Source organism: Schistocerca nitens, chromosome 3 (assembly GCF_023898315.1).
Source record: "Schistocerca nitens isolate TAMUIC-IGC-003100 chromosome 3, iqSchNite1.1, whole genome shotgun sequence".
Classification (NCBI taxonomy): Eukaryota; Metazoa; Arthropoda; class Insecta; order Orthoptera; family Acrididae; genus Schistocerca; species Schistocerca nitens.
Genome location: NC_064616.1, coordinates 563422024 through 563447479, shown reverse-complemented (window position 1 = coordinate 563447479; position 25456 = coordinate 563422024). Strand labels below are relative to the sequence as shown.

Genomic DNA, 25456 nt, shown 5'->3' with positions numbered 1-25456 from the left:
GAAAAGTGTGTGAAATCTTATGGGACTTAACTGCTAAGGTCATCAGTCCCTAAGCTTACACACTACTTAACCTAAATTATCATAAGGACAAACACACACACCCATGCCCGAGGGAGGACGCGAAACCCCGCCGGGACCAGCCGCACAGTCCATGACGGCAGCGCCCAAGACCGCTCGGCTAATCCCGCGCGGCTCTACGTAGCATTCATTTTCTCGAAAATGTTCACGATAAGCACAACAGTACATTCAGTATTAACTAAGAGACTATCTTACCGTTCTTATATTAAATAAAATAGCATATTGTTTCCGCTGAGTAATTATACACAGAGAAACTGACATCCGTTTGTTTACTGTTGTATGTGATGTGTGCCTTTGACCTTGAACAGCAGATATTTGTTTTGCTGGTACTACCAGAGATAGCCGGATTAACGAATATAAGGGTAAGACGTGGGCATTTCTTAATATGTTAGTTGGTATCCTGGCGCGAAAATTTTTACATTTTTTCTTTTTATCAGTATTACAAAAATGGTTCAAATGGCTCTGAGCACTATGGGACTTATCTTCTAAGGTCATCAGTCCCCTAGAACTTAGAACTACTTAAACCTAACTAACCTAAGGACATCACACACTTCCATGCCCGGGGCAGGATTCGAACGTGCGACCGTAGTAGCCGCGTGGTTCCGCACTGAAGCGCCTAGAACCGCTCGGCCACAGCGGCCTGCTATGAGGAAAAGATCTTCTGAGTATAATATGTTAGACTGTTGCTTATCGGATAGCGAAGATGTGTAGGGTAACAGTCAAATTGTTATGTAACAAACGAAAAATCTGTTCAGATTCATTAGATATACGAAAGAACTCACCCAGACCCTCGCATTTAGCGGAGAATTATTTTACACACTGCGCTATGCAATTATGCGTCTTCTTGTTGAGGTCTTCAGTCCCACGGTCTGACTCCGTAGCACAGTCGTCAGGACGTCTGGCTATCTTGCGGGGAAGCCAGGTGCAATTCCTGGTATTCCCACGGATCTTTGAGATGGCTGATAAATAGGGTTTTGTTGCAAAAAGAGTGTGGAATAATATGGTCTATTGTAATCCTGAATAAAAACAACCTAGCTTCAGAAAAAAATGTGTTGCATTATGTATTGAAAGCCCTTCATACATGCAGTTGAACTGGCTTATTGTAGTCAAGCCTTGGTCACCCTCTACAACTTTTAGCCTCCAACCCCGCAGATAAATATTTCGCTTCATTATTAGAATGACAATGCCTCAGTATATCTCCTATCAACCGATCCGTTCTTTCAGACAAGTTGTGCCATAAACTGGTTTTCTCCACAGTTCGATTCAGAATCTCTTCATGAACCCACCTAATCTTTGGTATTCTTCTGTGGTACATTACTCATGCAGTGAGGCTCTATCCAAAACTTTAGTCTGTCGTCTCTTTACTGGATAGCTTGTCCGTAAGAGCACTTCTCGCAAAAGTGAAGGGCAGAGCTTGGTCTTCTGATCCGGCATATAATATTGTTTTTCAGGACATCTCGTCACAACTGTAGGGCAAAAGGTTTATTAAAATACCTGCAACTCTATTGATTACCCAAAAATTCGTCAGTTACGCAGGGTTAGTCTGCTAAATGGGGACAAACTGCAGGAAACGATTCCTGAGAGGATATTCAACAATAATGTTAATATGGACGTATGGCCGTAAATACTTTCCAAGGGAAGTATACCCACTTGGAGGAGGAGAGAAACGATATTTGACGGTGATCCCGTTATCAGCACCAGGCAGGTGGCCCACCATCTTGGAATAAGCCAGACGACTGTGTGGAACAATCTCCATGACAACTACCGCTATCCTTATCACTTACAGCGCGTTCAGTCCTCATTAACTACAGACTCCCCAGAGCGACGGTTTTGTAGCAGGTTCCTCAGTCGGGCCACAACGATGCTGGGATTTCTGTCATCCATCCCATTTACTGATGATGCTACTTTCTAGATTGCGGTATAGTTAACCCAGATACGCCATTCCGTAGGCTAGAAGGATCCCCAGTGGTATGGTGGCAGCAGCCAACCATCAGCACCAGTTCAGCCTCGATATTTGGGAGGGGTTAATGACGACCGCCTCGTGAGACACGTAATCCTTCCTGAACGCCTCACAGACGAGGTAAATCTTCAGTTCATGCCAGTGAACCTGTCTCCCCTGCTGGAACATGTTCCTTTGGTCGTATGAACGGTAATGTCGCTACTACGAGAGGAGTTCAATAGGTAATGTAACGTATTTTTTTCTGAAAGCAGGTTGATTTTATTCAGAATTCGGCTACATCATACTGTTTCCCACTCTTTTGGCTACAAAACCCTGGTTTTCAACGTTATCTCCGTTCAATGAGACGGCCTTGCGTCACCTTAGTTGGAGGACCTGTATGCTCGTATGGTACCTCGCCATTGGTCGACGTCGGAGCCAACGTCTTGCTGCATCAGTAACCTCCACATCATCCACAAACTGCTACGAGCTAAGTGCATCGTTCATTGTGACAAACGGATGGATGTCGGCAGGTGCGAGATCCAGGCTGAAGGGTGCATGATGATGAACAGTCCAATGAAGTTTTGTGAGCTCCTCCCGGATGCACAGACTTGTGTAAGGCCTTGCGTTGTCATGGATAATGAGGAGTTCGTTTGCATTTTTGTTGTGACGAACACCCTGAAGTCGTTTCTTCAGTTTCCTGAAGGTTGCATAACACACTTCAGAGTTTATCATTGCACCATGAGGGAGGACATCAAACAGGATAACACCTTCAGAGTCACAGAACATCGTCGTCATGATTTTACCGGCTGACGGTGCGGCTTTGAACTTCTTTCGGAGGAGAGGTGATGTGGTGCCTCTCCATGGCTTGCCGCTTTGTTTCCGGTTCGAACTCATGAACTAATGCTTCGTCTCATATGACGATGTTCGACAAAAAATTGTCACCATCAAATTCGTAACGAGCAAGCAGTTCCGCATAGAAGGTCCTTCGTTGCTCTTTATGGTCTCGGATGAGAGTGTCCGCACGTTCAAACACTGCAGGTGGCACAGCTGTGAGCGGCCGGCCGGCACGCGGGACATCAGACAGGTTTGCGCGACCTTGTTGCGATGATGACGACAGATTCCTTGTTCAACAACTCACCGTGCTTTTGCTCTCTGTCAGGTCTCCGAAGACACTCTGAAGGTGACTATGAATATCTGCGATGCTCCGGTTTTCCGCCAAAAGCAGCTCAATGACAGCTCTCTGTTTGGAACGCACCTGCACTACAGACGCCATTTTGAAGTCTACGTATAGCGCCAGCACCAGTCGAAACTTCATGAATCTGTAGATCCTGAGGCGTGAATATTCCACGATATCCCACAACAAATTCCGGATTTTCCCAGTCGAAATTTGGCAAGAAAATAAATGTGTTTCGTTACTTATTGAACGTACTTCGTTCTACAACTCGCCGCCCTCTTGAGTGTGGAGGTAAAACACTAGAACAGAAGTAAAATTCCCACTTGGCTGGTGTCTTCTCATGTGTGCTTTCAGTCATTGATACCTATGTATACTATCACAGATCTGTAATCTCCACCTTCGTGTGGGTGTTTCTCCTTTGGAACGCATTGCGGCCATACATCCATATGGACTTCTTTGCTCCTTATCATACAAGGAACATTTCCTGCAGTTTGTCCCCATTTAGCAAACTCAGTCTATGTATCAATGCGGGAAATTAATTTTAATTAATGCTAAATCGAACCGTGTGTAAATAATTTAATGACTCTTGTGTCAGTATTGAGAATCCACATCGCTTGAGCCTCTCCATCCACTCATCTCCCGTAAGGAGCCACGTGCTGGGACAGAACGTATTACAAATGCGTATTCTGCTTCCTGGTCGCGAGTAGCGAGTTGTGCGGAAATGAGTTAGTGAAATATTGCAACGCGAAGTGCAGTGTTCCTGTCAAAATCTGGATAGGGGATTTTCGTGTAGCTCATCCTTTTTTTCCTTTGTGACCCACGACTAAAAAGATCTTATTATTCATTCACCTGTATCAAATTACTTTTTAGATTTGAGAAACGACGCTGGCGTTTAAAGGCGGGCCGCGGTGGCGCAAGAAAAGAAACAGAAAGGAAAGGCGCTCGCAGAATATGGCGGCGCGCATTCCGGCAGCCGCGTGTAGCTGTGCGTGCGGCTCGTATTAATCCCGGAGTTTGTCACCCCGCTATGCCGGGCATCTCCGCGTGTCCGGACCACTTGCTAACCCATCAGCCTCCCCATATTCGTTTACGCTTCGCTTCTTCGGGCCGCCAAATTTATTACGTTTTCTTCGTCTAGGCACTTATCTGCTGAAATACGGTCCCAGAAGACGTGTTCCGGTTTGAATATTACAAATGGGCAGGTGCGACAGTTGCAGATGTGCGATAGGGCAGCATCTCGAAGCGAGTGAGTAGATTACGGCCGTGTTTCTAAACAGACTTGACTCGGCTACGCTACCACCGCCTGACTGCCGCACGAGCCCCAACGTGTGTTGTGTGTTACTGAAGCGAGCATCACCGAGTTGGAAAGCCACCTCCTTTGGGAAAAGATGCATTTATTGCTCCATTTTCGAATTATTGGCCAAAAGACATGAAAATACACTGTCAAACAAGTCTGTAGTTGTCTATTGAAGCCTATATGTTGCATTTGTACTCGACATCGTACAGTCCTGGTAGAAACGGGTTTCTGACACCGAAAATTCAAATTGGTGGCGGTCTGTGGCACAGTAGTTCCTCGATTGCACCGTTGACGAAATTCCAATCACCAACCTTCTCCTCCGAATGCGATAATATTGTATTGGCGCCCACTTACTAAGGAAGAAATGATCACCGTAATAAAATAAGCGTAATCAGAGCTTGCACGGAGAAATTTAATTGTTCGTTCTTCCCGCGCGCTGATGGGGAGTGCAACAGTAGAGAAACAGTGTGAAAGAAGTTGGACGAACCCTCTGCAAGGCACATAAGTGTGAGCTGCAGAGTAGTCGTGTAGATGTAGACGTTTGGCACTATGCAGGCGACGTGGCATCCGTTCGTTCGAGAGGCAGTTTATGCGTGTATTTGTCTCATCTGTATTAAAGACCTCCCCCCCCCCTTACCCCACTAGACACTGCAACCTGAGAAATTCGAATTCCTGTGTAATTACCGATATGTTATAGCCCATGCATCTTCACCGGCAATCATCCTACATTCAAATTGGGTTAACTTGCGACGTGTTGCCGATTGCATTACACACCTGCGCACAGACAGTTGCGCTCGCGCCGAGTGCAACGTCTCCCGAAACATTAAGGCGTCTTCTAGTCAGACAAGAATGGCCTTAACTTTTGGTCACTCAACTTACTTTCATTATGTAATTTTCGTCTTAAACTGTCCAGTCACGCTAATATGCCCAGCTGTCAAAAGCCTGAATAACCACCTTCTGCAGCGCGGACCGTTGCGAGGCGTGCAGGAAGAGAGTCAGTGAGGTTCTGGAAGGTATCGACAGAGATGTGGTTAGCCGAGCGGTCTAAGGTGCTGCAGTCATGGACTGTGCAGCTGGTCCCTGCGCAGGTTCGAGTCCTCCCTCAGGCATGGGTGTGTGTGTTTGTCCTTAGGATAATTTAGGTTAAGTAGTGTGTAAGCTTAGGGACTGATGACCTTAGCAGTTGAGTCCCATAAGATTTCACGCACATTTGAACATTTTTGACAGAGATGTGGAACCAGGCACATTTTAGAGCCGTGGCCGGCTGCACTAGATTTCTCGGTTGAGAATCCGTGGCATGAACTGGCCGAGCGAGGTGGTCCCATAGATTCTCGATTTAGGTTAAATCTAGGGAATTTGGTGGTCAAGGGGGTTCAGTAAACTCATTCTGGTGCTCTTCGAACCACGCACGTGCACAGCAAGCAGTGTGGTAGATGACACCATGCCGAGGAAAAAACAAACTGCATGTGGGGGTGGACATGGTCTCCAAGGATAGATGCATACTTGCGCTGATCCATTGTGCCTTCCAAAACGACGAGATCACTCAGGGAATGCGCTCCCGCCTGGAGCCTCCGGACGATTGTTGCACGATGTTTGCTTCCAGACGTTTCACGCCGTACGCTCCAGTGGCCAACTGTCCGATGAAGCATAACACGTGATTCATCTGAAAAGATCAACTGTCGCCACTAAGTGGATGTGCACTTGAGGTATTAGCGTGCAGATTCCAGCAGTCAGCATGGGTGCATGAACCAGGTACCTGTTGCGGAGGCCCATACGCAGCAATGTTCGCTGAACAGTCGTTGAGGAGACACTGTTGGTAGCCCCTTAGTTCAACTGGGCTGTCAGTTGCTCAACAGTTGCACGTCTATTCGCCAGTAAACATTTCGCAGACATCGGTCACCTCTGTCCTCTACGACCAGTGGTAGACACAGCTACCTCGCCGCTGGTGTTGGATAGCTTCATTTTACCTGCACGGTGTACTTTAACCACGGCAGCACGCGAGCAGTTAACAAACACAGCCTTTTCGGAAATGTTTCCAACCCTGACTCGAAAGCAAATGATGATTTTCTTTTGAATCTCAAATAAATCGCTCCGTTTCCACATTACGAGCCGGCCGCGGTGGCCGAGCGGTTCTAGGCGCTTCAGTCCTGAACCACAAGGCTGCTGCGTTCGCTGCGGTTTCAGGTTCGAATCCCGCCTCGGGCATGGATGTGTGTGATGTCCTTAGGTTAGTTAGGTTTAAGTAGTTCTAAGCTTATGGGACTGATGACCTCAGCTGTTAAGTTTCATAGAGCTTAGCGCCATTTGAACCATTTTTGAACCACATTACGACAACGACTGCACTTTTTGTTCGCATCCTCTCCCCTCTCCCACCCCACCGAAACACACTTTGTATATATGCCCTGCATTGTTAGTGCTGTCACCTGCCATCTATTAGTGGTTATTGCACATTGATGTCGAATGTAGACGGTGGTCACATTAGTGTGACTGGACTGTGCATTTGGAGTATAGTTTCCGATTGTCTCACTCAGCGAATAGGCCAACAGAGAAAATTTATGACCAATATTCTTGATCGTCGACTATTGCAGGATCATGAAATATATTCCACATTGGAATAACGTTGCTTTACGAACAGGTTTTTTTTTCAGTTAACCAGTATAGATTTCAGAAGAACCCTCATTTCAGACATGCACTACGGCCCAGCGTGGGACTGAATGTAGCCTGGTGACGTTGCGGGTACGTGAGGCTCAACCCGAGCAGGGAGAAAAGTGAGTCATTCTAGCGGCCATATGGGTGGTCCATATGGTCGCTAGAATGTCTCGCTTTTCGCCATGCATGGTGAAAAACCACTGACATAAGAGACTTTGACAAAGGCAGATGTTATTATCGACACCTGGGGACGAACATCTCGGAAACGGTGGAGTTGGTCGGCCGCTCGTGTCTTACTGTCGTGAGCACCGACAGAATGTGGTTGAAAGACGATCAAATCAAGAGTAGACGACAAAGAGTTGGACGTCCACGAATCATCACCGAACGTGAAGCTCGGAGACCTGCCGGCTCTGTAAATCACGAAAGGCGGCGATGATATCAGTTCTGGCGACAGGACACAATGCTTGTGCAGGCAGAAATGTTTCGGAATACACCATGCACGCACGTTGTTGAAGATAGGGCTCCTCGGCAGACTACCCCATGTTCCTCTGTTGTCATAACGACCTCGTGTGTGTGTGTGTGTGTGTGTGTGTGTGTGTGTGTGTGTGTGTGTGTGTATGTGTGTGTGTGTGTGAGTGAGAGAGAGAGTTCCTAAGGGACCAAACTGCTGAGGTCATCGGTTCCTAGACTCAACATTACTTATACTAACTAAATTAAACTAACTTATGCTAAGAAGAACACACACACCCATGCCCGAAGGAGGACTCGGACCTCCAGCGGGACGACCTTATCAGTTACGGTTGCAGTGGGCACAGGATCACTGATAATCGACCATGGATCCATGGATACGTGTTGCCTGGTCGGATGAACCACGTGTCTCGTTACACCTATTGGTTGGTCGTGTCCAGACACGTCACCTTGCAGGCCAACGGCTGCCGCATCATGCACAGCGCCACGGATGCAGATCAATGCGGCCACTAATGTACTAAGGGGGATATTCCCCTGGACTTTCATGGGACCTGTGGTGGTAATCGAAGGCACCGTGATAGCTGTGGATTACGCAAACATTATTGCGGACCGCCTGTACCCCTTCATGCTTAACATCTTCCCCGACGGCGATGGCGTGTTTCAGTAGGATAACCGTCCGGGTCACAAGGCCATAAGCGCGCTAAAGTACTTTGAGAAGCGTAGTAGTGACCTCACGCTGATGTCTTGGCCACCAAATTTCCCTGGTCTGAAAACGATGGAACATATCTGGGATCCGATCGGCTGCCGCCTCCGCTACCGTAATATACGGGAATTGCGTGACGCGTGCGTAGATAATCTGGTTAAATGAACTTCCGGAAACTAACTGTAGTGGACTGATAAGGCAGCCAGTCCACAGAGACGGGTAGCCGAAAGGGCACGCGTACACACACGCCGACTGGCGCGAAGTCTGGAACAGGATTCGTAATGAATGTGATAAAGGAAAGAACGTAGCTACTAGAACACTTAACTTTTATATCGTCCTTTGGTATACAGCATTCTTGATGATACAAGTGAGACTATCTTGAGATACATGCAATGGTACAAATGGCGCCTTGCTAGGTCGTAGCCATTAACTTAGCTGAAGGCTATTCTAACTGTCTCTCGGCAGATGAGAGAAAGGCTTCGTCAGTGTAGTCGCTAGCAACGTCGTCGTACAACTGGGGCGAGTGCTAGTCCGTCTCTCGAGACCTGCCGTGTGGTGGCGCTCGGTCTGCGATCCTGACAGTGGCGACACGCGGGTCCGACATGTACTAATGGACCGCGGCCGATTTAAGCTACCACCTAGCAAGTGTGGTGTCTGGCGGTGACACCACACTAACCAACAATATGTTGAATCTATATCATGCAGAATCGCTACTGTCTTGCTCTCCAAAGGTGGACAACCACGCTATTAAGCATGTGGTCACAGTGTTTTGACTTAGCAGTGTATTCCACTCTCAGTACATGTGATTACATTGGAATTCGTGGAGGCGAATGGCGCGTGGGAAGAAAGATTGTCGGCAAGCCTCTGTATTGGCTCTAAATAGTTGAACTTTCGAATAGTGGTCCTTTCGCGAGATGTTTATGGGAGGAAGTACTATGGTTCCTAACTCTTCCCGGAAGTCTTGTATGTATGCCACTGGAGTTTGAGATCATCTCTGTACCGCTCTTATGCCGGCTAAATGTTTCCGCAACGAAACGTGCAGCTCTTCGCTGGATATTCTCTATCTCATCTAGCAGTCCTACCTGGTAAGTGTCCCAGATTGATGAACAATACTCAAGAGTCGGTCGAACAAGCGCCTTGTAAGCCACTTCTTTCGCTGGCGTGGTACTTTTCCTTAAAAATTCACTCCGTCTTCAGGCCATAAGCGGCCCATCGGGACCATCCGACCGCCGTGTCATCCTCAGATGAGGATGCGGATAGGAGCGGCATGTGGTCAGCATACCGCTCTCCCAGTCGTTATGATGGTTTTCTTTGACCGGAGGCGCTACTATTCGATCGAGTAGCTCCTCAATTGGCATCACGATGCTGAGTGCACCCCGAAAAATGGCAACAGTGCATGCCAGCCCAGATGGTCACCCATCCAAGTGCCGACCACGCCCGACAGCACTTAACTTCGGTGATCTGACGGGAACCGGTGTATCCACTGCGGCAAGGCCGTTGTCACTTTTTCGTAAGATCATTCGTATGAATTTCAATTTTGCATCCTCTTTCCCTAATATTTGTTTTATATGGTCATTCCACTTAAGATGGCTCTGAATAGTTACTCCTAGACATTTTTCGATAGGTTAGCTACTAGGCAACGACCGTCTTCCAGTTTTTTCGAAGGTCGTTTACTTTATGCACTGTATGTGTCCAAGAGAATCGTTCTTCAGCATTTACATAAACATTTTATGTGAAGTGAAGGTGGAGGGGACAGAAAGGAAAGGAAAGGGGAGGAACTCATGTGAGCTGCATCGGGACTTTATGCGGAATCAGCGGCGCAGTTCTCCATGCTCGCCATTTTGAGATTCCCGGAGGAGGAATCGCGCTGAAGGTGGTGGATTTATTGCCCATAGAGGCTACTCAATTATATGAATGCGTGGCGTCTGTTCCGAAAAAACAGAAACCACGCGGAATCCGCAACTGTGATACATATTACGCAAACGTTCAACCTCCTGCAGAATCCAAACCATCGAGCACGAATTACGTGGACTGGTACTGGGACTGTGGATAGGTGGCGCTGGGTGGGAATGAAGGTCGGCCGGAAGGCGTACCGCGATAGTTCGCGCAAGAGCGCTCAAACTGTGTCCGGGTGGCGCAGGTGATCCCGACTTCTAATCCAGGTCCGGCACGCTTTTTCACTCGTCACCGCTGATTCTCCAAGAAGTCCCGATGCAGATAACATCATGAGTTCCTTCTTGTTGCTTCATTTTCTCCCCCTTCACCTTCAGTTTACATAATATGTATGACAGCTGCGGATTCCGCATGGTGTCTGTGCTTTCGGATATGTCCGAAAGAACGAAAGACGTCACGCATTCATATAATTTAAATAAACATCTTATGTTACAGAGTGAAAAACACTTTCAGATGGTGTCGATGATGCTGCTGTTTTTTACGGGTAAATATCGTTGATGAATGACTGGGGAATTCCAGACAATGTAGTGAATGGGTTCACGGTTTAAATGTCGATAATTGCAAGGTGACATGTATATGAGATAAAATACTCAGTTCCACCATCGATTAGTCTTTGCAGTTTTAACATTGGTTAATCTCGTAGAGGAAATGATATGTTACCTGAAACTGAGCGAAACAAAAATATATAGTGGTAACTGTGAAGGTGAGACATGATTGTATTGGTTGAATTCTGAGTAAAATTAGTGGATCCGCGAAGGATGCCACACATGAGGCTCGTGCAAACGATGTTGGGATGTTGCTGGAGTCCTCATCAAGTCGACCTGAAGGGAGAGATCGGAGGGTTTTTATAGCTCCGTTTACTCCACATAAAACTATTAATTAGACGCACGTGGAACTGAATCGGCAATTATTCGAAGATTTGTGGCATATTTCAGTATTTCAAAGAAATTCAATTAAGGACTGTAACTGTGAGGTAGGAGAGGTAACTGTTCATTCGGAGCCACAGAAATAGTTATTTTTCACTAACTCTACACGAGAAAGGTTTAGGAAAGGCAGCGATTTGGAGTTACGTACATTCTTCTATGCCCTGTACAGTAGCCTAGTGAAACCTTCTTAACACCAGAGGAGCTACACGTTTCACCAATCCAAAAATAAACCTCAGTCATAGCCCGTGAAGTTACGGTAGCAGAATCTCAATCTATTCCTGAGTGCCTGTGTGTAGTACGAGTTCCACCTCTTGTACTAAGGCATCTACAATTTTCTCCCTGTGGTCTTCTGTTTCCCCTTTTAGTCGTTACGTACACTTGATGTGGCATGTTACTTGTCTGATCGGATGAGAGCGAGAGCGGAGATAACTAATGGAATAAATAAATTAAAAAACTAATTTCTCGGTTTTTTAATTACTTCCAATTTCCACCAATCTTAAATAACTAATTGCAACAGTACTATTGTGCTTTCGCGCTAGATTTTACGTATTCCATAAGAATTGGTCCATATTCTTTTAAACGTAGACAACTATGTCACATTAACGTGCAGTATTTACTTTCACCTGTACCTGCAGCAAAAACACAAATATCAAGCGTTTTCTGACTTGTGTTTCAGGTTTTTAAAAATGAAAATGTCAGTTATTGTAAATAAAAGCTTGAGAATGATGAATAGTAATCAAATCTTTTTTTCATTAGATTCTATAATCGTGGTACAATTACTGTATGACAATATTTTATTCGGATTATTTCACATCGTTTCTGTCCCTCGCATCTATTCTTAGGACATTCTAGTACTGAATGGTGGATCCTGTATAGCAGTTGTTACGCATGCATTACTCGGTCGCTACATATTCGCAATTCATTTTCAAGTTTACTTCCAGAAAAACGAGGAAACGTTGCAGGAGGAACAGCACACGCACATAATCAGATCATAAACGAGAAGACAAATACTGTACCCTTTTAACAATATTTGTAGAATTTTTTGTACCTAACTAGCTGGACTGAGTAATACTGTAGCATAATTAAACGAGGCGGGAGCCACAAACCCAGATTGCTCTCTTCCTTTTATCTCCGGGAGCTACTTCCACTTCCACTGGCGGTGATTACTATAAAGATCTAACGCAGGGAAACTGTAGGGACGAAGAATGTCCATTATCGGAAGTGAACTTGCCTGTGGTATCTTATCAGCGTGACGGCGATTCCAGAGAGAGAACAAGCGACCGATTCTCCCATTCATTAACGATACTGGAGTTGAATTGCTGAGTGTGTTTACTTACATCGTGCGAGGCCACTGTTTCGTTCACGGGCCCACGCAGCCTTCTTCGGAAGATAAGCAGCTGCCCCCACCAAGACGTGGCATCTTAGGCTCGTCCGTTAAGGTTACTAAAAAAATCAGCTGGAGGAAGCTGAACACTGTCGAAGTAGTGAACAGAATAGAAGCAATGGTCCTTACAGATGCCTTGGAAGGCTTAATTCAGATCTTTCCGCGCATGAGAAAGGCAGTGGACGTCACAGCATAACATTGTGCGTATTTGTTTCCCAAGGCAAGTAGTAAGCTAGAGTGAAGAAAATGATGTATTTATGTGTACAGTTAAATGTTCGCAGTATATTTTATGGGACTTAAGTAAGATGGAGTACTCTTCTTATTTAAAGTGGCTCCATATTTATTAAATTAATAGTCAGAGCTCTGCATAAGTTGAAACTCAGAGATAAATTTAAAGCCTTCACTACCTGAGAATCATGGTGTAATGTAGATGCACGTTTAGAACTTCATTGTTTGAAGATTGCTGGGGTCTAATTCGAGCCCGACGTTTCAAATAACCATTTTCCTTGTTTTCTTAAATTATCTCAGACGAATTCGCTGATTGTTCCTTTGAAACGGTTCACACACACACACACACACACACACACACACACACACACTTTCATAAAGCTGAAGCAAGGTAGCAATAAACAAAGTTAAGAGTAAATGCAGTTATAAGCCAACCAGATATTAAAAAAACATGGACTTCGTTGTACGAGAACAGTACGCTCATTCAAAAGACAGAGAGTTTTAGTTATTAGATTAGGTGCAGCGTAGACATCGCGCATATGTTTTTCTGCGTTTCGTCAGCACTGATCAGAAATGTTCGTAGACTGGGTGTGACTGTTAGTAACTCAGTTAAGAGCGGTTTCCAGTTATGGATTTTTGAATGCAGAAGAAATGAGGAAGAGTATTACCCAGCACTGGTGATGGGTTCTGTATGACGCTGATGTATAAAGCTGAAACTAAGCACAAGTACGCTTGCGGTCTTGTATGTGCGTACTCTCTGCTTTGTTTATTACTTCTCTTGCCTCACCGCTGGCTCGTCAGGACGATTAGAGAAAGTTATTATTTTTACTCTGGCGCTAGTTTGTTTAGTTTTTGTTTATGAACTACGTCATTACTTTTAAGTAATCAACACTGAAGTGTCATGCTTACAAAAAGTGCCTGTTTCTGAGAAATCGTGTAAGAGAAATCTATTGAAAGATGGTCCAAAGTACAAGTAAGACGGAATGCTAGATAGTTTGCCATACATTCAACAAAGGTATCCCACTTCTCTTGTGTGATATATCTTACGGTGAAGGTAGCATATACATTGAAAGTATGTAAACACACACATTACACATAACTAAGGATACATTGTTCTCGGATGAAACTTCCTGGCAGATTAAAACTGTGTGCCGGACCGAGACTCGAACTCGGGAACTTTGCCTTCCACGGGCAAAGGTCCTGAGTTCGAGTCTCGGTCCGGCACACAGTTTTAATCTGCCAGGAAGTTTCATATCAGCGCACACTCCGCTGCAGACTGAAAATCTCATTGTTCTCGGATGTTTCTGTAAAATCTTTTGGTGTGATTCCCTTAGATAGAACATGTTTGAAAATCGACGGTCTTAGATATTACACGCAAGCGTTAGTAAGGTACCTGTGGATGGCAGTATGCTGTTGAAATCTATGGTTTAAATTTCACTAGTAATTAGTAAGTAGCACGGAAAACTATTTTTAAATTATCAGGTCCGTCACACACAGCAGAGAAATTATCATTTCCAAAATGTATAAGATTAAGAAAGTCGAGAACGTTAGAGGAGGAACATTGATTGAATTAATCGGAAAATGAGATGGGTATAAGTTAGGTGTATCCCTTTGAAGGAGTCATGCTGGAATTTACCTAAAGTGATTTAGTGTTTTCAGAAAATCCACTGGATACCTACATCACGGAGTTCAGACTAGGATTTAGTTCCTACTTCTCTGAAAACAAGTACTTTACAACACGTCGTTCTGTCTCAGTGGCGGATTTTTCTGTAAAATAAAAGCACTATAACACGTGTTCTGTAAAAGAAACAATTTCTCACTCCTCCAAGCTTGTACAATAGTCATATCTAGCTATCAGTAAGTATGAAAGAGTAAAACACGAAAACGTTTATTTTTGGAATCATGATAATATGATGACCAGGAGAAAGAAAACTGGCGTTCTACGGATCGGAGCGTGGAATGTCAGGTCCCTTAATCGGGCAGGTAGGTTAGAAAATTTGAAAAGGGAAATGGATAGGTTAAAGTTAGATATAGTGGGAATTAGTGAAGTTCGGTGGCAGGAGGAACAAGACTTCTGGTCAGATGACTACAGGGTTATAAACACAAAGTCAAATAGGGGTAATGCAGGAGTAGGTTTAATAATGAATAGGAAAATAGGAACGCGGGTAAGCTACTACAAACAGCTTAGTGAACGCATTATTGTGGCCAAGATAGATATGAAGCCCACACCTACTACAGTAATACAAGTTTATATGCCAACTAGCTCTGCAGATGACGAAGAAATTGAAGAAATGTATGATGAAATAAAAGAAATTATTCAGATAGTGAAGGGAGACGAAAATTTAATAGTCATGGGTGACTGGAATTCGAGTGTAGGAAAAGGGAGAGAAGGAAACGTAGTAGGTGAATATGGATTGGGGCTAAGAAATGAAAGAGGAAGCCGCCTGGTAGAATTTTGCACAAGCTAACACTTGGTTTAAGAATCATGATAGAAGGTTGTATACATGGAAGAACCCTGGAGATACTAAAAGGTATCAGATAGATTATATAATGGTAAGACAGAGATTTAGGAACCAGGTTTTAAATTGTAAGACATTTCCAGGGGCAGATGTGGACTCTGACCACAATCTATTGGTTATGACCTGTAGATTAAAACTGAAGAAACTGCAAAAAGGTGGGAATTTAAGGAGGTGGGACCTGGATAAACTGAAAGAACCAGAGGTTGTACAGAGTTTCAGGGAGAGCATAAGGGAACAATTGACAGGAATGGGGGAAAGAAATACAGTAGAAGAAGAATGGGTAGCTTTGAGGGATGAAGTAGTGAAGGCAGCAGAGGATCAAGTAGGTAAAAAGACGAGGGCTAGTAGAAATCCTTGGGTAACAGAAGAAATATTGAATTTAATTGATGAAAGGAGAAAATATAAAAATGCAGTAAATGAAGCAGGCAAAAAGGAATACAAACGTCTCAAAAATGAGATCGACAGGAAGTGCAAAATGGCTAAGCAGGGATGGCTAGAGGACAAATGTAAGGATGTAGAGGCTTATCTCACTAGGGGTAAGATAGATACTGCCTACAGGAAAATTAAAGAGACCTTTGGAGATAAGAGAACCACTTGTATGAACATCAAGAGCTCAGATGGAAACCCAGTTCTAAGCAAAGAAGGGAAAGCAGAAAGGTGGAAGGAGTATATAGAGGGTCTATACAAGGGCGATGTACTTGAGGACAATATTATGGAAATGGAAGAGGATGTAGATGAAGATGAAATGGGAGATACGATACTGCGTGAAGAGTTTGACAGAGCACTGAAAGACCTGAGTCGAAACAAGGCCCCCGGAGTAGACAACATTCCATTGGAACTACTGACGGCCTTTGGAGAGCCAGTCCTGACAAAACTCTACCATCTGGTGAGCAAGATGTATGAAACAGGCGAAATACCCTCAGACTTCAAGAAGAATATAATAATTCCAATCCCAAAGAAAGCAGGTGTTGACAGATGTGAGAATTACCGAACAATCAGTTTAATAAGCCACAGCTGCAAAATACTAACACGAATTCTTTACAGACGAATGGAAAAACTAGTAGAAGCCGACCTCGGGGAAGATCAGTCTGGATTCCGTAGAAATACTGGAACACGTGAGGCAATACTGACCTTACGACTTATCTTAGAAGAAAGATTAAGGAAAGGCAAACCTACGTTTCTAGCATTTGTAGACTTAGAGAAAGCTTTTGACAACGTTAACTGGAATACTCTCTTTCAAATTCTAAAGGTGGCAGGGGTAAAATACAGGGAGCGAAAGGCTATTTACAATTTGTACAGAAACCAGATGGCAGTTATAAGAGTCGAGGGGCATGAAAGGGAAGCAGTGGTTGGGAAAGGAGTGAGACAGGGTTGTAGCCTCTCCCCGATGTTATTCAATCTGTATATTCAGCAAGCAGTAAAGGAAACAAAAGAAAAATTCGGAGTAGGTATTAAAATTCATGGAGAAGAAATAAAAACTTTGAGGTTCGCCGATGACATTGTAATTCTGTCAGAGACAGCAAAGGACTTGGAAGAGCAGTTGAACGGAATGGATGGTGTCTTGAAGGGAGGATATAAGATGAACATCAACAAAAGCAAAACGAGGATAATGGAATGTAGTCGAATTAAGTCGGGTGATGTTGAGGGTATTAGATTAGGAAATGAGACACTTAAAGTAGTAAAGGAGTTTTGCTATTTGGGGAGTAAAATAACTGATGATGGTCGAAGTAGAGAGGATATAAAATGTAGACTGGCAATGGCAAGGAAAGCGTTTCTGAAGAAGAGAAATTTGTTAACATCGAGTATAGATTTAAGTGTCAGGAAGTCTTTTCTGAAAGTATTTGTATGGAGTGTAGCCATGTATGGAAGTGAAACATGGACGATAAATAGTTTGGACAAGAAGAGAATAGAAGCTTTCGAAATGTGGTGCTACAGAAGAATGCTGAAGATTAGATGGGTAGATCACATAACTAATGAGGAGGTACTGAATAGGATTGGGGAGAAGAGGAGTTTGTGGCACAACTTGACCAGAAGAAGGGATCGGTTGGTAGGACATGTTCTGAGGCATCAAGGGATCACCAATTTAGTACTGGAGGGCAGCGTGGAGGGTAAAAATCGTAGGGGGAGACCAAGAGATGCATACACTAAGCAGATTCAGAAGGATGTAGGTTGCAGTAGGTACTGGGAGATGAAGAAGCTTGCACAGGATAGAGTAGCATGGAGAGCTGCATCAAACCAGTCTCAGGACTGAAGACCACAACAAAAACAACAATCGTTGCTTATTCTAGTTAGTGAGGACGTGATAGGGAAATTATGCACTATCCTAGATCATTGTATTTTGTAGACTCTTTATAGCGAACAGCAATAACGAACGACAAATTGATTTTGGTTTCGAATTAACATATTCATCGTCAACAGTTTGCATAGTTTTATCAAAACACACCAGCTTGTAAAAGTAAACAAGTACTCTCTATTTTGTTTTCGCTTGGTACAAGTCAGTCAGAACACGTGATGCTCCTCCATAATTTGTGTTATATCTCATCGAACGTGACTAGTAATCAAGAACACTATGAGGAATGTGAAAAAACTACAACGTGGTTGTTATTTGTTGTAGAAATCCGCTAAAAACGAATGTAGCGGGCGGACATTTCACGGCAGCTCACCTTTAAATCACCGTACCATTTGTTTTGATAGTAGCATGCAAGCCGTCTGACGATGAATTTGTAAATTCAAAACCTTTAACTGTGCTTTTGCGATAGTATAAACAAAAATCAAATTGTGGCTGATTGCTGCTGTACGTTATAAACATTCTGCATGACAATACTGTAGTTATTCGGGAAAACAGCAGTAAGAATACTTTGAAAGTCTTTATCCGCTTCAAGAATTGCAGAGAGACTACGAAGAGAGGTTTTTGTGCGTAGGTGGTGAACGTTTCCTCTTGTGATTGTATGGTTATAGTGTTGAAAAATTCAGATCTGACGGTGGAGTGCACAGGGCCTAGCATCGATAAATTCCGCTCGCACATTTGTCGAACTCGATTCGCCAGGGACGGAAAACGGAAGACCGCCCACGTAAGGGTTATGCTCTGGCCCGCTATTATCTTACATGAGATGTGCTAACATTCGGAGAGCCGCTGATCTTTCGCGCTCATGAAATTTTAAATTCAAGTAGGCACTTGCTCCCCGTGCTGAGGGCGTCCTCCCCGGGTGCTGTATTGACACCATCGGTTTTAACGGAATGGCTGCCAGTATGTGGCCGCGCATCGCAGTTAACCGCGGAATCTATGTGAACGTTACTGTCAATAAAAGGGGAAGAAAGTACGCGAGGCAAACAGCTTGGCTAACCGCCTTCATTACGTCTTTTTTTCTCCCTCGCGACGTGAATCAGAAGATGCGAGCCCGTCTGCGGCTTCCCCATATTGCTCTTCAGCTAGGAAACAAAATTTAACGGTGTGGTTTCATCGATGTTGCAGCCCGGTTCACCTCAAATTATCGCTTACGTGGTGGTTCCAGTTGCCACATTTTATAACGCCAAAAAATAAATCGTTTCTCTGGCGAAAGACAGTGGGTTCTCATGTTTCTTTTATGAGCTCTTGGTAAATGCTACACATCCTTATAGTACGTGAAAGTAGCAAAGACATGCTCGGAAGGTGCTAACCAGTTTTAACCCTTGTCTACCACTGGGACGAACGTATGCCACGATAGGTTAACTAGTGGTAATTTACTGCATGATATTGCTATGTATCAATGTCTCGCTGGTAAAGGGAAGCCACCAATATTTTGCAGAATTCTTACAATTACATGCTGTACCTGTAGATTGTGCTGTCTTCAACTTTAATCGCTAAACCTCTGCTCCGTATTGTCATGTTGAATTACTTCTCCACTGCAGATAGGCAACCCAGTGAACACATTTGCATAGCAAGCTGCTGTCGCACCTTACTGGAAAATTCGTGTCATATGAAGATGGTATCTGCTCTTTCGGACATGTCCACAAGAACAGATACCATCTTCATTTAGTTAAGGCTAACCAGCCATTGGCCTTCTTCTTCTGTGCAGATGTACACGTATTGCCCGAACTCTTACTGGGGTCGGTAAGATTGTCTGCCGCGAGTAATGAGTGTAATGGGCAGGGACACTACGAATGTAGTGTGTGGACATTAAGTAGGGAATGTGGGCCTCACGGGGAGCGTGCAAGGGATAAGTCCCTGCAGTCGCACTATCCTGTTTGCCCTCGGTGGCTCAGATGGATAGAGCGCCTGCCATGTAAGCAGGAGATCCTGGGTTCGAGTCCCGGTCGGGGCACACATTTTCAACTGTCCCCGTTGATGTATATCAACGTCTGTCGACAGTGTAGGGTCTTGATTCAATTATCATTCAATTCGTGTCATGGATTGCACTCACTTACTGACATTTACCGCATCACAAGCGGTATCCATATTGAGAACCTATATTGCGAGTTACAAAGTTGCAGAGATGGTCTATCCACTCATATCTGTCTGTTTTCTGTATGTCTTTTAGTTTTAAAACAGACGTTTTCTGAAACCCAGCAGTACTGGATGGTTTTAATTAAAGTACAGCTACCCACAGAGTTCCAGTTTGGGGTATAATTGCTGTATAGCAGCGAAACTTGGTAGATTTTCTAATGAGTTAATGTGGAACAAGTTTACGCTGGAAACAAATTAGTTTCAGTTTTGGCCTCCAGATGCAAATCTGGCGCTGTGAATGCAAGAGAGACATAGAAATGTTTCCAATGCAATGGATTAGAAACGGGATGTGGACAGAAAATGCCAAACAAGTGAGAAAGGCAAAATGTTGATTTTATTATTATTAACAGCCGCTTACACGATTTGTTCAACCGGAGACGTCGACGAGATGCTGTACAGCGCCAGATTGCACATGGTGGCCAAAATTGGAACTATTTTTTTTTCATTGTAAATCGGTTCCGCATTAACATATTAGCATATCTACCGAGTTTCACCTCCGTGAGTAATTGCACTTTAATTATAACTTCCTGGTACTTCAACAATACACTGTATGTATTTCCTCTCCCCGCGTTGGAATACGAAACAGCAGGAGATTTTCTTTTTTTTTTTCGTGTTGCTACATACGACTATGACATTAACTGAAATTAATATACATTAATGTGTTTCACTCAGAAAAAAATATTGATAGTCAAAGGGTTAAATTGAAGTTGGTTTTTCATTAGAAGAACAGAGAAATCGACTATATTTTTACGTAGTTTCATAAGCCATTCATCAGTCTGAGCGCCGTGTTCTTGAGTCGCAGTTGTTCTCCTACAGCACAGATCCTCAGTTTTACATAACGTTAAATAGTGACAGTCACTGAATAGACATCTACATATTTCAGAAACAGGAACGGTAGTCTCTATACCAAGGGTCTCCTGTGGGTCGTCAGGCGCATTTTCTCTGGTGTTTCGTCAGATATTTGCAATTTCGTATTTGCCACCTGCAGCTGCAGTCAGCTCAAACGAATTCTGCTTATCACGTCTTTCATACGACGCCCAGCTAGGGCGGAAAGAGTCTGTCTGTTTCACATTACAAACAAAATGACATTCAAAATGGCATTTTATGTGCCCATCTTTAACATAGTGCAGCTCTTCAGCAACTGTGAATTATTCAGAAATTAAGAAAATCAGCCTTCAGCTTCTGAATTTTACCCGTCCATTAGATAGAGCGGTCCCAAATTAGTCTAGTACGTTATTCGTTTTATCGATATGTACTAACAGGAACAGCGAAACACCAAGAACAATCAGTTCTCCAACAACGACTGAACAGAGCTTCTGCTTGGCGGTAGGAGTCAGTGCAGGGAGGTGCTGTAGCTGCTAGGCTACGCGTTATCCTGCATGTTCTACTATCCCTGTTAATACACATCGTTAAAATGACTGTCACTCTATCGAATGGGCACGTAAAATTCCACTTAATTTTTTTGTAGTGGGAAATAAATCGCGCCTTCGATCGGTGCTGGGCGTTGCATGAAAGGTGTGATAGATGTAATTGTTGTTTGGCGGAGCGTCCCACTCTGCTCGCTCACGATATCTAATGACTACTGAGGTCGCTGATATGAAGTACCTGGCAGTAGGTGGCAGCAAAATGCACCTAATATGAAACACGTATATTTTGGGGGTGTCTGGATACTTTTGATCACATAGTGTTGTTTTTACACACATATCTTCAGTGTACTTCCTTTGCTTTTGAAGTTGGCATAACGCACTTTACTTCTCTGCGAAGTATTAGTGACAGTACTTTAATATGAACTATACACCGATGAACGGAAGTTTTCTTACAGTGATGTAATGTGTCGGGTATACTAAAAGCCGGTTCCGAACTGAAACGTGTGTTATAAATCATCTGCTGCTTGAAAGAGGTCCCGAGAATTCTAAGGATGGCGCCTCCGAAAACTAGCTGACATCCTTGGGTTTTTTCGTACTTCCTAGTTCTCTTCTCGTATCTGTAGAGGGCAGCTTGAAGTGCAGAGAAAAGAATACGTTCAGGTACTCAACTTGAAAAATATCTCCGGAGAAGCTGGTGCAAACGGGTCGACGTACGGCGGCTGTGAGCCTCCACGTCCAGGGATCTGAATATGAATGTGGCTTGTGTTTGGTGGGGGGTCAGGTTGTTTATCTCTCAGCCGCGTGACCACCATATCGAATCTGGCGTGTTTGTAGCGCACGTACCTGATGTCAACAGGTCCACGCTGCGCTTCCCTCTGCTACTTCCTACCATCTACCGCACGCAGTTGCTCTCGCTCAGTTTTTTACCATGTCTTTTGAGTGCCTAAATCTATTTTTGTGAGAACAGAATTACCTTAAAAAGCTTAGGCCGTACTTAATTCTGTGCGCTAGTCCTGACGTGTACGAGAATAACAGAGCTTCCCTGGAACCAAATTATTTGAACCGCAATGTAGCTAATGAATGTGGAATAAATGACAAATTTTGCTTACTGCGTATTTTGCTGCTGCTACAATAATGACAGGATGCGGAGAATTAAGACTGATAACAATCCGGTATAGCAACTTCCCTAAATGGGACTGAAGTGCTCCGAGGAGGTTGACGACCGACATAGTTCCATAAAAATTTAAGTACTCGTGTAGCACCTCAGCTATCCACGATAGCTAACTATTTAACATTTTATTTCTGTTTAATGTTACATGAGGCTGTTTAAATTCTTCTCTTTTTCAAAATTGTAACCAGTGTTCAAATTTCGACTTTCATCAAGAACATTTTAGTTCTGACATATTCTACATCTGAATGATTTTGGTTCGACCGCATAAATATGGATCGCACAAAATGGTGCAACGTTCCTATGCGTAAATTATTGTTTCGTGGTCCTCAGTCCGAAGACTGGTTTGATGTAGTTTTCAATGGTACTCCATCCTGTGTGAGCCTCAACCACATCTTTCTGAATCTGCTTACTGTATTCATCTCTTGGTCTCCCTCAACGATTTTTACCTTCCACACTTTTCCTCCAGTACTAAATTGGTGATACCGTGATGTCTCAGAATGTGTCCTATCAACCGATCCCTTCTTTTGGTAAGGTTGTGCCGCAAATTACTTGTCTCTCCAATTCTGTTCTGTACCTCCTCGTTAATTACGTGATCGACCAATCTAATCTTCAACATTCTTCTGTAGCACTACATTTCGAAAGCTTCTATTCTCTTTTTGTCTAAATAATTGTCTAAATAATTTTATATTCTCCCTACTTCGGCCATCATCAGTTATTTTGTCCCCCAAATAGCAAAGTTGATCATATGAACATTTTATTTGGTCGCACAAGATTACGTTTTTGTAGGGTTAAGGCCGTGTTCCAAGATACAATAGACAGTGCCAGTTGTGTACTGTGGCTGAAGATCATCACACGAGAACTCTAAGTTGTTCTACTTTGCTTAACGCCACGTAGAGAACTTAGCTAAACGAAAGCTAGATTATTCTTTAGTGAATTGTGGAAATTTTTGCAATTTTGTCGTCTTGCGAGGCGGCGCACTGATTAAAACGCTGAACTAGTATTCGACAGGAGCAGGATTTTGATCCTCGTCAGTTTATTTCGATGCAGAAGTTACGAGATTTCTATGAATCAGCTCCATCCAAATATAGTATACTGGGTTTTCATAAATCCTATTCACGTGTCTATGGGTTGCAGAGGGGACGTAGTAGATAAAGTTCGATAAGGAACCCATGGCCGAAAATGGTCTGTTTGGACATACGAGGGGTCTTCAATAAGTAATGCAGCACACATTTTTCTTAGGTCAATTTCGTTTGAAAAAAAAAGTGGAATTTCTTTTGGGACATCATGGAATAGTCGCTCTTCAGACCGTATCGTTTCAATAAGTTCCCATAGGTGGCGGCGCAATACGTAGTCTTCAAAATGGCGTCTGTGACGGAGGTGCATTCCAAGCAGAGAGCTGTTATTGAGTTTCTTTTGGCGGAAAGCCAGAGCATCGCAGTTATTCATAGGCGCCCACACAATGTCTACGGAGACCTAGTCGTGAACAGAAGCACGGTGAGTCGTGTGCCTGGCGTCTGTAGTCATCCCAACAAGGTTGCACAAACCTGTCCGATCTCCGGCGTGCCGACCGGTCGCACACGGCTGTCACTCCTGCAGTGTTGGAACGTGCGGACCCTCCCATTCGAGGTATACACTGCAAAATTGGAAGTGTCTGTTGGTAGCGCTGACACACTCGTCCACAAGATGGGTTACTCAAAGATGTGTACCCACTATCCTCAGGATATTGAAGAAACGACTTCAACGTGTTCGTCGCCACAAAAATGCAAACGACCTTCTCCATGACAACGCAAGGCCTCGCAAGTCTGCACTTCTGAGAGGAACCCACAAAACTTCATTGAACTGTTCTTCCTCATCCAGCCTACAGCACAGATCTCACATCTTCCGACTTCTATATGTTTTGCCCAATGAGCGGGGTACTCCACGGGAAGCAATATGTGGATGATGGGGAGCTTATTGATGCAACAAGTTGTTGGCTCCGACGTCGACAAGTTGAGTGCGGGCATACAGGCTCTCCCAGGAAGGAGGCGTAAGGCCGCCGCATTCAACGGAGATTATGACGAAAAATAGGGATTTGTAGCCAAAATAATAGAAAATAATAGAATGTTTTGGAATCCGGAATAACACTGGCATTTTGAAGGAAAAAATGTGTTGCGTTACTTATTGAACATTCCTCCTGAAATTAGTTTGAAGAACAGATCACTTTTAAAGCTCTCGTCACTCGGTGCGGCACATAATGGTAGAACTGTACAACGAATATACGGAGAATGCTTCACGAATCGCCTCATTCAATCACGTACCGTTTTCGTCCGACTATTGCGAGAAACTGGCACGTTCGCAACGAGAAAGATTGCCTGTGGCGATCCGGGGACGTACGCCATTGTCTGTGGGCCGTGTGTATGAAAGCTCGCGTCTCAGATTCATCTCGCGCAATGAATAGTAGGGTCACCACGCGGAACAGCTCGAGTAGAGCACACAGATCAGAGCTCTCCGCTGTTTGCGTACCGTTAAGCGGGAGATTTGAAAGTGATTCGTTCTTTAAACTTATTTTACATCCAAAATGTACATTTCCGAACTTGGGTTACTTATCAAAACTTTATCAGCCAAGTTCCCTCTACAAAACCTAGACGCCTGAAATAGGAATCATGAAACACATTATATAGCGCAACATTCCTGTATGTAGGTTAACTAAGTAAGGAGACTCGTGTTATTATGTATAGTAGACTGCATAACTTACAGAACTTGTCTATCCAATGAGCATTTCGTTTGCTCAGAAAATCCCAGTAAAAACAACATTCAAACGGAGACGTACCTCACCATTCCGCACGCAAAAGAACCATTATGCGTCTACGCTAAAAAAGCCTAACAGATCGTCCGAAACAGTGGGAGCAGAAAACCTAAGGATACCGATGCGAATTGTCCGCGGCGCTACTCTTCCATCCATACCAGCTGCCCATATAAACCGCGAGCTGCACCGGAGGGTTAAGCTCCACCGTTCAGCCGTAAACTGAAAGCCGAGTAACGCTAACATTTTGTGATTTGGCCCCGCAACATTCTCTCCTGTGAGAGCCAAGACGCAACGCGCAAGCTGCGACGTCCCGAAGGAACGGCCGCAGGCGC

General features: G+C 44.1%; 1 protein-coding gene, 1 non-coding gene and 1 pseudogene across 2 annotated transcripts in view; 2 read left to right on the top strand and 1 right to left on the bottom strand.

The window, feature by feature from the left end:
• The window catches only part of LOC126249336 (uncharacterized), a 756239-nt gene that overhangs the window by 403115 nt on the left and 327668 nt on the right, over positions 1-25456 (top strand). The gene's annotated exons all lie outside the window — the stretch shown is intronic.
• LOC126250318 (5S ribosomal RNA) lies at positions 9693-9810 on the bottom strand (annotated as a pseudogene).
• Positions 19545-19619, top strand: Trnat-ugu (transfer RNA threonine (anticodon UGU)). Its single transcript has one exon. It is a non-coding gene; the product is annotated as a tRNA-Thr (tRNA).